The 14,449-nt window shown below is 40.2% G+C and overlaps 1 protein-coding gene across 2 annotated transcripts in view; it reads right to left on the bottom strand.

The window, feature by feature from the left end:
• TRPM3 (transient receptor potential cation channel subfamily M member 3) overlaps positions 1 to 14,449 on the bottom strand; it is a 315,268-nt gene that overhangs the window by 12,917 nt on the left and 287,902 nt on the right. The gene's annotated exons all lie outside the window — the stretch shown is intronic.

Here is a 14,449-nt window from a genome sequence, read left to right on the forward strand (position 1 = left end):
TGCATCAGGTGTACATATGAGTGCAGTGTTGGTGAATTATGCACTAGCTAATGTTTACTGACCTTCCAAATTAGGAGAAAAGTCTTTATTTGTGTAATAAATTTAAAGCACATTCTATTTGCATATCTGATCAATTAGTTGCCTGTTTCAGCTTTGCTTTAGTGTTCCAAACTGGTTCATGATTATAAGTAAAACATGGGGGAAGCTTCTCAGTCCACTCAACCTTCAAATTAACAAAATGTTTGTCAGCATCTCTCAGGGTCTTCCATCATCTGAATAAAACTATGTTGAGAAATCAAACTTTGAAATCGAACACTGTCCTGCTGGGGAGCAAGAAATGAGTATTCAGCTAATGTTTCCAAATCTCTGATAGCCAAGATACTTGTGTTTTTTCACTCCCACACATGAGGAAGTTTTCTTTTCAAGTGTGAAAGAACAAGAAGCTTCTGTCCTCATAGGAGCCCATTTTTGGTATGAGTCTGTGCTCCGGCTGTGCTTCCTCTGCTGCATCTCTGTGATCAGAGTGATGAAAATGTCTAATCATTCCTGATAGAGTAGAATTGCAAGGCCGAAACAGTAAATCATGCAAAGACAACGGGACTGAAGCCTGCTTTGTGGGTGGGAACTTTGGCTCACAGGAATTTTTGCTTTTTAAAAGTAATTTATTTCCCATGGCACACTAGCTATTCTCCAGTGGCAAGTAGCACACAGGTTGGGATGTACTGAATTAGGCTGTTTGAGGATTTCACAGCAACAATAAAGCAGTTAATACAGTAATTTGGCTTGTTCCAAAACAGCGTTAATGTATGCTTAAAACTGGGAAATTTTGTGAAAAGCCCACTTTCCTTCATAGAGCAAGAAGCTGAGAGTAGTGAAAACCTTGGGTACATTCATCCTTTATTTTAAAATAAAGGATTTCTACTTTTAAAAAATCAGCTTTAAATTATTGCTAGTCCTGGAGGATTTCTCCACTTTCTTTTTGAACAGGTTTCACAGAGGATTTAAAATGGAATTAATTCATAGTCTTTGATGAGCACAGAGCATTAGCATGGCCATAATTTTCCAATCTTTCTCTCAAGAATGATTAATAAATACCCCCATGTAGATTTCAAAAGCTACCTGAATCTGCTCCCATCCTTTCTGTAGGAGAGTCTCATCTCAGAGATCCCAGGGTATAGTTGGAAGGCACAGGATAATGCAACTTTGCTCAAGCACGTCTGGGTCTAGTCAGTGCCTGTGGGAATTCACCTGCAGCTCTCTGTATGCTGTGCTGAGTGTAGGGTTGCCAACTCTGGGTTGGGAAATATCTGGAGATTTTGGGGTGGAGCCTTAAGATGGCAGGGTTTGGGGAGGAGAGGGTCTTCAGTGGGGTCTAATTCCACAGAGACCGCCTTCCAAAGTGGCCATTTTCTCCAGGTAGATTTATCTCTGTCTTCTAGAGATCAGTTGTCATTCCAGGAGATCTCCAGCCACCACCTGGAGGTTAAGGGAACAAACAGCACCACAGCTCAGTTCAAGAGAAACTATTGTGTAATAATCATAACATAAAAAACTCAAAGCAAACACTCAAATATGGAGACAGTTCGGAACCCAAAGTATAAAGAGCAGGGGTGTGTCCACAGGTGAGTTCCAATTAGAAACACAGTAGGTGAGAAGACCAGCTGTCTCACTGTCGGGTATCCTCCCGAGATTCCAAAGAAAATTAACGCAGGTTACTTCACCGTATTCCAAATAACGAAAAATTATGAATGTCCACAATAAATGTTCAAATTGAAACGATCTTTCCGGATAGTGGAATCGTTTCGCAGTCAATCGCTTCTTCAGTCAAGGTCTTTGTATTTTTCCGGGTACAGCGTCCTCCAGAGGTGACCAGCGACCCATAGGGCTTCTTATTATCTCTGATAGCTGGTCCAGCTATCAGAGATAATAAGAAGCCCTATGGGTCGCTGGTCACCTCTGGAGGACGCTGTACCCGGAAAAATACAAAGACCTTGACTGAAGAAGCGATTGACTGCGAAACGATTCCACTATCCGGAAAGATCGTTTCAATTTGAACATTTATTGTGGACATTCATAATTTTTCGTTATTTGGAATACGGTGAAGTAACCTGCGTTAATTTTCTTTGGAATCTCGGGAGGATACCCGACAGTGAGACAGCTGGTCTTCTCACCTACTGTGTTTCTAATTGGAACTCACCTGTGGACACACCCCTGCTCTTTATACTTTGGGTTCCGAACTGTCTCCATATTTGAGTGTTTGCTTTGAGTTTTTTATGTTATGATTATTACACAATAGTTTCTCTTGAACTGAGCTGTGGTGCTGTTTGTTCCCTTAACCACCTGGAGGTTGGCAACCCTAGCTGAGTGTCATGATGGAAGAAGGATGAGGTATGAACATAGTAAACAAATACATTTTGTGTTTCACAGGACAGTGAACCTTCTCTGTCTAACATTTAAGACATGCCACAATTTGGTGGGTGCTACAGGGCAATTTAAAATCTATTATTCTTTTCCATATTTTTAATTTCTAATTTCATTTCTAAGGCTTCTTTTCTACCTTAGAAAAGAATTCTAATAAAAAACAACAACAGCTCACATTAATTACCGATGTACTGCAGCTGAAGTATTATTTTATTTATTTTGCAAACTTCTGTTTTTCACTTTTCAATCAACTGATAAGAGAACAAAACTACAACCAAAATATCACAGCAAGACAAGAACAGCTAAACAAGACAAAAAGGGATAAAATGCCTATGCAAAGGCCTTCCAGAATAGATAGGACTTCAATATTTATTTAATTTAAATATTTCATACTGCTTTTCTGAAAACAGTAATCACTCAAAGTGGTTACCATGCATACTCTTAGTGAGAGAAACTCAAGAGATATCAAAATCATTGTATTAAAAGATGCACAGAATAATAGGGCCAACAAACAAAAGTAACAATAAACAACACTGAATTACTAAAAGGCCCTTCCACAAAAGGGCAGACTTGAAGTGTTCTCCGAATATCGACACAGATGGTGCTGCTCACATTTGTTTTGACATCCCATTCCAAAGGACTGGGGCCACCACTGGAAAAGCCCAAGTTCAGCAGAAACACTCCTCACTGTCCTTGGCTTTGGGATTACGAGCAATGAGTGTAGTGATCTTGAGGGCAGTCCTACAAGTACATGTGTCTCAGCCATTAAGGGCTTTAAAGGTCAAAATCATCCCTTTGAATTGAACTCAGAAACAAACTGCCTTCAAATGTAGTTTGGATGAATTTACTACCTCCTGACAATAATGAGGCAGCTGCATTTTGCACTGTTACGTTTCCAAGTTGCCTTCAAGGGTAGCCCTACATGGAGCACAATACAATAATCTAGCTTTCAGGTCCACAGTAGCATGGATCAAAGCCAAGGGGACCCATTCTAATGATAGTAGCATCACCCTCTCTGGAGATCATCACCTCTTCTTGTCTGGATTTGATTTTAGCTTGTTCTACCTCAGCCATCTAACTGCAGCATACATGCAATGCTTAGGGTTGCCAGGTAGGTGGTATTGACGGGCAAATCCACCCAGCTGCTCTGGAGCTGCGGCTGTGTGTGTGGGCGTGTGTACGTGATGGCGGCACTTCCGGTTTTACTTTCAGAAGTGCCACATCACCGTGTCTGCTTTTGCATTAAAACCCCCAAAATTTGAGGGTTTGGGTGTTAAATTTGAGGGTTTGAGTGTTAAATTTGGGGGTTTGTGTGTTAAATTGGCCATGGCAATGTGGCGCTTCTGGGAGTAAAACCGGATGTGCAGCCCCAGCACCGCCCCCTAAAACCTCCCACTGATCGGGAGGGGGGACCTGGCAACCCTAGCAATGCTGCAGTATCAAGACAGCAGCCCTGAGGCCTTGGTCAAAGATACATATATAGGTGGGTGTCATCAGCATATTGATGACACCCAACTGCAAAGCTCTGTATGATCTTGCTGAGTGGCCTCACATTAGTACTGAACACCATAGGGGAGAGTATATAACTCCTAACACCCCACATGCCAGCTCCCAGAGAATTGATTCTGCATTTCTCTTTACCACTCTCCCACAGAGAAAAATCGAAACTATTTCGGGGCCAGTCCCCTGTTACCTTCTTGATACACCAGATGATGCAACAAGATGGTACAGTCAACCGTATCCAAAACTGCCGACAGATCCAATAAAAATGAGCACTCTCCTGTGATCCTCTATCCTCCTTTGCATGCAGATTGTTCACCAAAGCCATAGATGACGTCCCAGTTTCAAAGCCAGGCTAAAGCCAGATGGGAAAGGGTCAAGTGGAGATGAGTTACCAAGGAACACTTGGAATCTGCAACAGCCTACTTAATTACCCACAAAGGATAGGTTAGAAACTGGCCTATAACTCCCTGGATCAGTCACTGGCAAAGAGAGCTTCTTCAACAATAGTCTAATAATGGATTCCTTTAGAGATTAGTACCCAGCTTGCTGGGGGTAAAGTGTAGATGACTGGGCAAGGCAATGGAAAACCACCCTGTAAACATAGTCTGCCTAGTAAACATTGGGATGTGATGTCACCCCATGGGTCAGTAATAACCCAGTGCTTGCAACTGTACCTTTTTTTTTTTTGAGATTTTGGAAAGTGATCCTCAATAAGCTGTTAATAATCTGAGTCATAGGTGCCCTCGAGCTCTCCATGCTTGATTTTACCAACCATCAATGGGTATGGATCAATCTTCCTGGAAATGGCCTTTACAACTCTCATCATCCTGTCAACATCCATCAGAGAGACCAATGCAATGCTATCCAAATAAACATACTCTGACTGTGCTTCTGTCACCTATACTTCTTGATTTGTGTGAACACCGAAGTCCAAGTTGGATAAGAGAGATTTTCTCTGCAAAGAATTTAGCAAAAGTGTCATGACTAATGCAAGATTTGAATTCAACCAGTTCAACCTGGGCTATATACAAATCAAAATAAAGGCGATGGGAGCAAAGAAAGAAGCTTTCTTCACCAATGTCACTGCCACCCCATGGACATTCAAATGTTCTCTATGGTGTTCTCTGTCTGATTCAATTACAGACCTGTTGTTTTTAGTGATCAATGTTTTACTGCTGAGAATTGTATTTATGTAATTTACAGGCCATTCTAGCCCCCTGCCGAAGCCAGAAAGCTGTCTTTACTGGCAAGTCTCTTTTTTTTTTTATATAAATTTTATTGGGTTTTATGATAGAAATTTTCCATTGCATTAAACAACATCTATAACAATATCGAATTTCAATTCTAACCTAAAGTTGTTATAATTCCATATCATATAATAAAAAAGAGAAAAGAAAAAAGAAAAAAAAGAAATGGGAAATTTTTTGACTTCCCCATCACCTCTATCTGCCTCTTAATAAAAAGTTCATCCCGTCATAGGTAATCTAATCTTGATAAAATATCAATACCATATATAAAAAACCATAATCTGTTAGTAAATATAATTATGCTTATTCAATATAAAAAAAAAATCAAAAATAATCCTCTGGATCAGATTAGAAAATATTCTTCCATTCTTCCCAATTTTAACTCATATTCACAATAATGCATCCACGCCCCCCATTCCCCCAAAAACCGAACGTCATTTTCTTCATTTAGAATAGCTGTGAGTTTTGCCATTTCTGCCACTTCAAACATTTTAACAATCCAGTCTTTTTTCTCGGGAGTTTCTAGCCCTTTCCATTTCGCTGCATAAAGCAGTCTCGCAGCTGTTGTGGCATAAATCAAAAAGGTTCTTTGTGTTGCTAAGTCGTCTGGAATCATACTCAATAACATCATTTCTGGTGTTTTGGGTATATTCTTTTGTAGTATTAATCTCAATTCATTATAGATCATGTCCCAGAAGTCTTTCGCTTTGTCACAGGTCCACCACATGTGATAAAAGGAACCAATTTCTTTGTTACATTTCCAACAAGTAGGGGACATCGTTTTATAAATCTTTGCAATTTTCTTGGGTGTTAGATACCATCTATACATCATTTTATAGATGTTTTCTCGCACTGACTGTGCTTTTATTCCTTTTAAATCTTTAGACCATAATCTTTCCCATTTATTTAAAACAATATCATGTCCCACATTTTGAGCCCAATCGATCATAGTTGGTTTAATCGTGTCCTGTTCACAGTATATTGTTAAAAGGAGATTATACATTTTAGAAATCAGCTTTGTATTATTGTCTAGTAGAATCCTTTGAAAAGGAGATTTTTCTTTAGAGAAACCTTTTTTTGCATCTTGTACAAAAACTGATTTGATTTGGTAATATTGAAGCCATTGTAAATCATCCTTAAGAAGTTGAAAGTCTTTTAGTGAGCATTTCTTTCCTTCCCAATTAATTAGATCTTGATAAGTAATAAATTTGTCTGGTCTAAGTGGGCGCAAAGTTAGCATTTCTTGGGGCGATATCCACATCGGTGTTTCTGGTTCCAAAATGTGTTTATATCTCATCCAGATACGAAGTAGAGAGGACCTGATTATATGATTACGGAATGTTGCTTGTAATTTAATTTTATCATACCACAAATAACCATGCCATCCACTTAAGTTATTATAACCTTCCAAGTCTAACAAACGTACATTTGACAAATTCATCCAGTCTTTTAGCCATACTAAAGCTACCGCTTCAGCATAGAGTTGAAAATTAGGCAGTGCTAAACCTCCTCTAGTTTTTAGATCCACCAAGTATTTATAAGCAGTCCTTGGTTTTTTCCTTGCCAGATGAAGTTTGAAATGTCTTTCCTCCAAGTTTCAAAATATTTTGTTTGTGATATTATTGGTAAATTTTGGAATAAGAAGAGCATCCTCGGTAAGACATTCATTTGGATCGTTGAGATACGTCCCATTAATGACAATTTTTTGTTTGACCATATAATCATATCAGTTTTAATCTTACCCCATAACTTGAGGTAATTGTTGGTTAACAGATCTTTATTCTTTGCAGTGATCCAAATTCCCAGGTATTTAACTTTGTTAGCTTTCTCCCAGCCAGTATATGATATAAATTCCTGTTGTTGTATTTCCGATAAATTTTTAAATATTATCTTTGTTTTTTCTTGATTCACTTTAAAGCCTGATACTTTTCCAAAATCATCCAAAGTCTCCTGAAGTATATTCATTGACTGTGTTGGGTTTTCCAAAATTAGCAGTAGGTCATCCGCGAATGCTCTCAACTTAAATTCATGTTTTTTAATTCTTAGCCCGCGGATGTCCTCCATACTTCTTAGTTTACTGGCAAGTCTCATGGAACTGCTTCATAGTGTTCCATGGGGCTATGCCACCTAAAAACGTGCTGTAATTTGCAGTAAGGGCAAAGGGGGCATTCCTGGCCTGAAAGGGGTTGGAAAGCTGCCTAAAGGCAGCTCTGCCCCTGGGACCACCCTGGGAACACCTCCTAGGACACTGACATGGGGAAATACTCCAGGAGAACAGTGGTAGAGGGTCACGCTGGCACTCAAGCCCTGTGCAGTGGCATAGCATCCCTGGGCTGGCATGAATGCCCCTCATGCTGGCGTATGTGCCCTGGCTAGTAGCCATTGATTGATGTATCCTCCAACAATCTGTCTAATCCCCTTTTAAAGTCATCCAGGCATGTGGCCATCCCTACATCCACTGGTAGTGAATTCCACAATTTAATCATTTATTCTGTAAAGAAGTATTTCCTTTTTCTGTACTGAATCTATTGTCCACTAACTTCATAGGGTGTCTTTGAATTCTTGTAGTTTGGGAGAGGGAGAAAAAGTTCTATGCACTTTCTCCATACCATGCTTAATTTTATAAACCTCTACATGCCCCCCTCTTTTTCTCTAAACTGAAAAGCCCCACACTCTTTAGCTTTTCTTCATAGGAAGGTACTCCAACTCCTTAATCATCATGATTGCCCTTTTCTGTACTTTTCCAAGCTTTGTAATGTCCTTTTTGTGATACGGCAACCAACACTGAACACAATATTCCAAATGCAGCCATACAACAGATCTGTAAAGGGGCATTATAGTATTGGCTGCTTTATTTTTCAGTCTGTTTCCTAGTAATTCCCAGAATGGAATTTGCCTGATTCACCACTGCCCCAGACTGATTCAACATTTTCATCCAGCTATCCATTACACCCCCTAGATCCCTTCCCTCTCAGTCTCAGCCAGTTCAGACCCCATCAGCATAAATTTAACATTAGTATTTTTTTTGTTTCAATGTGCATCACCATCATTTGCACCAGCATAAGTACCCATTTAACCTTAACTGTGTTGTTCTGTTCTCATTTGTGTAATTTTAGTTATTCTCTGCAGAAATGCAGATCCCTGCATCCCGTTTGTCATCGTTTGCATCTTACATCATGTTTATTTCCTCCATTCTCTTCTGTGTTCTTTTTGTAGGCAACTGCCTCACTACTAAGTCTCTTCCTCTTCCCTAGTCAACGAATGAGAGCCTATGGCAGTAACCTACATTTATATCAGCTTCAGGCCTAGAGCATTCACTAAACCTAGGCTTTTGACAAGATTTACATTCAGGCCTAAAGTTGCCAGCCTCTAGGTGGAGTTCTCCTGGAATTACAACTGATCTCCAGACTACTCAGTTCAGTTCCTCTGAGGGAAATGGCAGCTTCTAATGGCAGCCCCTATGGCATCTATGACGCACCCCCCTTTCAGCCACTTCAATAACCCACTCACTCAGCCTGGCCATATATGCGGACGGAAAAAGCGTTGGCCTGAGTATATTTGTGAGGAGATTATTTTCCTTCTCCTCCAGTCCCACACCAGTATTTACCTCAGTGATAAACAGGAGACAAGAGGCTTTTCAACTTAAACAGGCAAAACAGGGAAGCGAGAGATGCTAAACACAACAAAAAAGGGTTCTTTTCCTATGTACAGAGTAAGAATAAGAACAAGATAAGCCCATTGTGGGGACCAGAAAGTGAAATTGTAACAGGAGATGAAGAGAGAGCAGAACTGCTCAATTGCTACTTTTCCTCAGTCTTTTCTTCCAAGGGGAATGGTGCTCAACATAGCATAAATAGAACACATGATGAGGGAAGGGAGTTGCAGCCTAGGATTGGGGTAGTGCACAAACACCTAGTTTCTTTGAATGAAACAAAGTCCTCAGGGCCAGATGAATTGCATCCAAGGGTACCTAAGGAACTTGCAGGTGTAATTTCTGAGCCTCTTACCCTTATTTTTAAGAAGTCTTGGAGAACAGGTGAGGTGCCAGAAGATTGGAGGCAGGCAAATGTTGTCCCCATCTTCAAGAAGGGGAAAAAGGAGGATCCGGGTAACTACTGACCCATCAGCTTGACTTCTATACCGGGGAAAGTTTTCGAACAAATAATCAAACAGTCAGTCCTTGAACATATAGAAAGGATGGATCTGATTACTAAGAGCCAGCACGGGTTTCTCAAGAACAAGTTATGTCAGACTAATCTTATCTCCTTTTTTGAAAAAGTTACTACCTTGCTGGATCAGGGAAATGCTGTAGACATAGTTTATCTAGATTTCAGTAAGGCTTTTGATAAGGTTCCTCATAATATTCTTGTTGACAAATTGGGAAAATGTGGTTTAGACCCTGTTACTGTTAGGTGGATCTGTAATTGGTTGACAGATCGCACCCAAAGAGTGCTTGTTAATGGTTCCTCATCCACTTGGAAAGAAGTGACTAGTGGAATGCCTCAGGGATCTGTGCTGGGCCCTGTGTTGATCAACATCTTTATAAATGATTCAGATGAAGGAATAGAGGGGATGCTTATTAAATTTGCAGATGATACTAAATTGGGAGGGGTTGCAAATATGGTAGAAGACAGAGCCAGCATACAGGATGATCTTGACAGGCTGGAGAATTGGACTAAAACTAATAAAATGCATTTCAACAGAGATAAATGTAAAGTTCTGCATTTAGGTAGGAAAAATCAAATGCATAATTATAGGATGGGGGAGACTTGTCTTAGCAGTAGTGTGTGTGAAAAGGGTCTTGGGGTCTTAGTAAACCAAACACTGAACATGAGTCAGCAGTGTGATGTGGTAGCTAAAAAGGCAAATGCAATCTTGGGCTGCATCAACAGAAGTATAGTGTCCAGATCACGTGAAGTGATGGTATCGCTTTACTCTGCTCTGGTTAGACCTCACCTAGAGTATTGTGTTCAGTTTTGAGAACCACAGTTTCAGAAAGATGTAGACAAGCTGGAACGTGTCCAGAGGAGAGCAACAAAGATGGTGAGGTGTCTAGAGACCAAGCCCTATGAGGAAAGGTTGAAGGAGCTGGGTATGTTTAGCCTGAAGAGGAGAAGACTGAGAAGGGTCATGATAACCATCTTCAAGTACTTGAAAAGCTGTCCTAGAGAGGAGGGTGCCTAGTTGTTTTCTGTTGCCCCCGAAAGTCGGACCAGAACCAACGGGTTGAAATTAAATCAAAAGAATTTCCATCTAGACATTAGGAAGAAATTTCTAACAGTTAGAGCAGTTCCTCAGTGGAACAGGCTGAGGCTTTGTCGGGAGGTGGTAAATGCTCCTTTCCTGGAGGTTTTTAAGCAGAGACTGTCAAGAAATGCAAGTCATTGCATATCAGGAACTGAAAGATCAGGAACACATTGCATCCTGGGAGACTGCCTTGAGCTGGTTTTGAACAAGTGTTAGCCATAAGCTGATGCAAGAAGGTGAAATGGGTGCAATGACTAAGCAAGATGACACAGCAGAATGCTGATTGGTTCCTGAGGACTGAGAAATGTATATATGTCTTTTACTATGTAACTGTGTGTGGGGAGATTTGGTGGAGTGTCAAGAGTGTATGAGATAGCTGTAATCTATGCACTGTAAATAAACTAACACTGGGTTTTTGTAGCTTGGTAGTTCTGGATTGTTTCCTGGGGACTCAACTAATCTGCTAGCTCTTCGTGACAGAGACTAGATGGCCATCTGTCAGCAACACTGATTCTATGACCTTAGTCAGTTCATGAGAGGCAATTTATGAGAAGGGGGACATCTTGGCCATCTTCTGGGCATGGAGTAGGGGTCACTGTGTGTGTGTGGAAGAGGTAGTTGTGAAATTCCTGCATTGTGCAGGGGTTGGACTAGATGACCCTGGCGGTCCCTTCCAACTCTATGATGCTATGATTCTCCTATCTTTTGTAGGGTTGCCAGCACTGGATTGGAAAATACCGTGAAATGTGGGGGTGGAGCCTGAGGAGGGCGGGGTTTGAGGAGGGGAGGGACTTCAATGGGATATAATACCATAGAGTCCACCTTCCAAAGTGGCTATTTTCTCCAGGTGACCTGATCTCTGTTGCCCGGGGAACAGTTGTAATTAGGGTTGCCAGCTCCAGGTTGGGAAATACCTGGAGATTTTAGGGGTGGAACCTGAGGAGGACAGGGTTTGGGGAGGGGAGGTATTCAATGGGGTATAATGCCATAGAGTCCACCTTCCAAAGCAGCCATTTTCTCCAGGCAAACTGATCTCTGTCACCTGGAGAGCAGTTGTAATAGCAGGAGATTTCCGGCCACTACCTGGAGGTTGGCAACCCTAATCCTTTGGAAGCACAAGCATTCACTAGAGGAAAAAAGTTCCTGTCAAAATTGAAAAGACTTCTGCATTTTAAGCAACACCATGTTACTAAAATGAGCTTATCACCGAGAACATCTAGGATAAATATTTTTGTCTATTCCTTCCAATACTTCATGGACTAAAGAAGGAAAATGACTTCACAGCAAATATCAAAATAATGCTAATAACTAGGGCTGAAGGGCTACCAGGTGAAGGAAGAAACCTAGACACATCAAAGGAAGAAACTGCAGTATTACATTACATATGCCCTGGAGATCAGCTCTCTTCCTAGCTGAGCTAGTGAATTGTAGATGTTGAAACAAATGCCAGCTGATTTTAGTTTCTTCCACATCTTTACTCCTTCTATAGCATGCAGTGGACCTTATTTAAGTACATGTATGACAGGTGCTAAAGCAGCAGTAATGTGAGAGCCAGGGATAGAGGTCAGGCAGCCTAATCAGAGAAATTAAGTAGCCTTCAAATATACCCCTGGATCAAACACTGAGGAACAGGGTTCCAAGTATAAACATGTAGTTATATCCATATAGAGATATGTAGGAACAGTGCAAATATTAAATCATGATTTACCCTTAATTCAAGAACTTCCTCTCTCTATATACATTTTAACTCCTATGCCCATTGAACAGTCTTTAGAATATCCATGCACATTCAATTTTTTTCACCATGAAAAAGAATCCAGGTAATTGTTTCCCACCAAAATTCCAGAGAACATGCACGAGATTGGAAACCACTAGATGTGTTGTTTTGAGGGCTTTAATACAATCATGGAAACACATCTATGGAATGGAGAGGCTGCCAGTTGGTGAGATGGATGGTTAACTTGGTCAGCCTGTTGTCATGCTTAAGAGATGCAAAAAGCCAAAGCTATTTTAGAGTTGTATTTGTATGCTTCTCAAATTCAAGAAAATATTATCTAAAATTCAGTCCAATGTATACTGTGAAGTTGTAGCTATCAGATAGGACTCAGAATTCATGGCAACACCAACAACAATTGGGAAAAATTCAAGACAACAAAAGAAAACTGTATGCAAAAAGATACAGTTGAGGTTGGATTGTGGTTAATATGGAAGGTTGAGCTGTTAGGATAGCTGACATTTGAGAAAGTACAAATACTTTGGAGTTCTCCATTGTGGCTGATTTAGCTTAGACCAGTGTGGAAAATATATGGCTGTATGTTTTTTTTTTTAAACCATGGAAAAAACAAACAGTGCTAATAGTTAATACCCAATAATATACATTTTAACCAAACTGTGATATTTTTGTTTTGGCCTGTGCTACAGGTTAACATATTTGAGGCAATTTATTACCATGTCATGTATGAGAAATCAGATATTGTTTTACAATGGATAGTGCAAGACTTGAAGACCCAGGATAACTTCAATTTCAGACGTTGAAGGAACTTGAAAAATACACACTATTCCAGCCTAGGCTTTTCCTCTGCTAGGGCAAATTCAGACATGAAGTTAGCTTTAAATTTGAGAGTATATCTTATTACATAAAATCATCATCTGAATGTGGTTAGACAACATTTCTTCTTTGTCCTTAATTTTGGACTTTTGTGTAGAAACCTAGCCCATTAACACAAAGCATTACTAGCAAGCAATTAGCCCCAAATGTGAGTGATCATCTGACTGCATCTATCAAGAGGAGGGGACACATTTACACAATAGAAAAATGGCCCATCCTGTTCTTTTTCTCTGAATGGTAAAGTTTAAAGAGGTGTAAGAATTCAGTAATCCCTGATAAATGGGCATCTGTATAAGCCCTCCAAGGGAAGATTGGCCCAAGTTCTTTCATAACCTGGCTGGCTGGAGATAATATAGATTACCTGATGTTGCATTCATTTTTTTTTTTTTTTTGCAACACCATGCACAGATCAAGCATCAGGGACACAATTACTTCACAAACTTATGCTGAATCTCTATGCACTGCCTCAGCATCAGCAGGCCTGTCAAAAGACATCTACAGCCACACTGCCATTATTGAGACACCCTGTCCTTTCCTTTCTCCATCTGTATGGTACTAAACTAGAATCAGCACACCACTGAAAGAAAGAACACCTCCCTTCCCCCAGCCACATTGTTGCGGCACGCGTTACATTATGCCAGTTTCTTAGTACAACATCAATAAATGGCCACTTGTAGAGGAACAGCCTTTGTGAAAGGAAACGACAGACTTTGTAACTCCCCTCTCCTCTCTTTTCTTCCAGATATTATAGATTTCCAGTGTAATCCTAAATTGTTACACCTTTCTAAGCCCATTGACTTCAATGGTTTTAGAAGGGCATAACTCTGGTTAGGACTGCATCTTTGCTATACTCAAAGAAGGAAAGCTTCTGCAATATAGAGAAGAACAAGATGGAACAAAGCAGAAATAAAAACTCAGAAAGAAAATCCATGGATACCAGCTTTTCTGTTTGCTTGTATATCATGCTGCCATGGGGGGCGGGGGAAGGGAGGAAGGACAGGTGTTAAAAGAAGAAATCCCTTTATGAGGATAATATGTATTGTTATAAACTTTAGGATGAAAAAGCATTCATAATGAGTGTTCTAGCAAATTTTCCATTCTTATGGAAATATTGTGAAGCGGGACAGTTAAGATGACTGCCAATACAGATGAATTTAATTTATTCAGATTGGACAGTTGAAAAACCCAAAATTTCTCTTATTTCATTTGCATAAGCATGAACTGCACTAAGCAGTACAGGCTTGTAAGGATGCATGTTGTGTTATAAAGGGTCTATGAATACAGATGGAGGGGTTTCTAACTATAATTGAAGCAAATTTTTATTTTGAAGTGCCACCCATGGACATTTATGCAGAAAAGTGGGCTAACTAATCTTCATCTGCATGCCTGTCTACATCCTGCTCTCATTGTTCATTATGTTCCT

Source organism: Euleptes europaea, chromosome 4 (genome assembly GCF_029931775.1).
Source record: "Euleptes europaea isolate rEulEur1 chromosome 4, rEulEur1.hap1, whole genome shotgun sequence".
NCBI classification, from domain to species: Eukaryota; Metazoa; Chordata; class Lepidosauria; order Squamata; family Sphaerodactylidae; genus Euleptes; species Euleptes europaea.